The sequence below is a fragment of the Trichechus manatus genome, unplaced genomic scaffold (genome assembly GCF_000243295.1).
Source record: "Trichechus manatus latirostris isolate Lorelei unplaced genomic scaffold, TriManLat1.0 scaffold00275, whole genome shotgun sequence".
Classification (NCBI taxonomy): domain Eukaryota; kingdom Metazoa; phylum Chordata; class Mammalia; order Sirenia; family Trichechidae; genus Trichechus; species Trichechus manatus.
The window spans coordinates 956169-958581 of record NW_004444211.1 but is presented as its reverse complement, the minus strand read 5'-3'; positions in this window follow the sequence as shown (position 1 = coordinate 958581).

The following is a 2413-nucleotide window of genomic DNA, read 5'->3' as shown; positions in this document are numbered from 1 at the left end:
GTTCAATGGGGAAAGAGCCTACCTTCAAGGTGGGCATGATGGACTGCTAAAGGCTATGGCATTGGATTCTCTGCATAATGGGCTGAAACTCAAATTTTGGTCCTGGACATAGATGCTATCACTCCATGTCTCATAGTGTGAATTCTTCACAAGGTTGGAAATTTAATTTCCTATCTGACCCTGAGTTGCGGGAACCCATTAATGCCCCACAACATCCTGATGCCAATCATAAATGATGGAGTTGCTTCTGTTTAATGAGTCTCCAAAGACTGTGGGAAGACTTGCTGAGAAGCAAATCTGTACGGCCCTAGAAGATCATTTGTTATCCCTTTTTGTAGGTTAGCCTAGCAGTGAAGTGGCTCAGGTGAACTAAAAACACGGTGTAAGGTTGTTGCCAGGGCCTTTGGTATGCGGACCTTGGCTCTATGCATGCACATTTTATAGAGTTTCTCCTCATCTTGGAGATCCCCTGATACATTTACTTGTGACTTACAGAATCTAGATTTTCCATAGCACTTCTTACTCCAACCTAAACATTCATAGTGTGGTGTGGGGCAGAACTCTTTCTCTCTCAAAGTACTCTCTGTAGAAAAATAGTAATAACACTTACATTCAAGTAATATATATTTTTATTCATGGAGAAGCTCTCATAGGTAAAGATGTAAATTATGTTACAATCCCTTTTCGAAAGTTTGGCTAAGCTCAAGTGTAAATGATGTTACAAAAGTCATGCATAATAAAATATAAATGTACACAGTCTTTATAATTTTCAGGTTTATGAGTGGTAACTTACTACTCTTCACTATTGCATGCTAAAATTTATTGACTATCCAGAGGAAGAGGTTTATCAAGAATTTATGAACCAAAATATTAAAAAAATATTTTCAGAGTGTCTCTTATTTTGCAAATTTTTTATAAGAATACTTTTTGTCACCAAAAATGGCTTATAAACTGAGAATTGAGTATCTGAATAAATTTAATTGAAAATCGTAATTACTGTGTTAAACTATAGTAACATGTTCTAACAACTTTATGGATTTAGACAAAAAGGGCCTTTGAGTGAGTTTAAAAATGCTTCACTGGTTTTAAAAAATACGCTTCACTGGTATTGTTTGAATGGTGTTATAATTTCAATTCTAAAGATTAATTATTAAAACTAGCCTAGCAGTATCTAGGTAGACTGAAAAAAAAGCTTCTTTGTAATTATTCAATTTTAGACATAAAAATCACTTGTATTACAATTTTAATTGGTATTATCATAGAAAATTTCATCATTATATTTTTCAAAGAAAGAAAAGGAACAGCTAATAGAACTATGGAAAGATTTCACCCAAGAAATATAATTTGAAGAAACTGAAAAACAAAACTCTAGTTAATGAAGTTAAAAACAGTCTCTATCAATTATAGAAAAACTGATCAACACTATGTCATTTACTACCACCTAGCCATACAAACAAACTTTTTATGAATTGAGATTCTCAGAATGTGAAGTGAAAATTCTTTAGAAGCCTCAGTCAGCAACTGGGTGCAACCTTTGTAAGCATAATATACGATATAAAAAGTTAAGTTTATAGAAGCGAGCTCAAATTTCTCACTGTAGGATTTGAAAATCTTTTATTTGGTGTTCTTACACAAATTTGATATTCAACACCTTCCCTAAGATGAGTACTTAACTGCTCCAAATATAAACATAAACTACAAAGAAAAGGTGAGAAAACTTTTCACCAAGATCCAAATTCATGCCTGAATTTCTTTCTAGCTTACCTCAGGCTGCTATAAAATTACTATCATTTTCTCTGTGTGCATTTCATAGAAGTTACTGGAAAACACTAGAGAAATGAAGAGCCCTAACCTGGGTGCCTAACATTAAAATAATGGTGATAATAATAACAATATTTTTTAAAAAATCATCATCATCATAATTATTACATCTGATTTTAATGACCACTCTTATAAATTACATATAATCAAAAGGAAGATAAAATCAATAATACTACTACTTCTGGAAACAGTATGTAATCTACTTTTTAAATAAATATACATACATATATACACACAGAAAGATACACAGAATTATCCTTTGCATGTTATGTAGTAACTTTTTAAACATAATAAATCATGTTTATATTTTATGCTAACAAATCTACTTCTAGAAAATAAGTTATATATGTAATGTACATAGAATGCTCAGACTAAGAACAGGAAGAAAGTCTAGACCATCTACTTCCAAAAATTAGCCAATTCGCAACTAACAAAAAAACATAGTCAGATGTAGTGATGGAAGATGAGCCCTCTAGTTTTGGAAAGCAATCAAAATGTACAGTGACCACAACAATGGACTCTAGCATATCAATGAAGATGGCAAAAGGAATGGGCAACATTTTCTTATGCAGTACAGAAGGTAGCCGTGAAT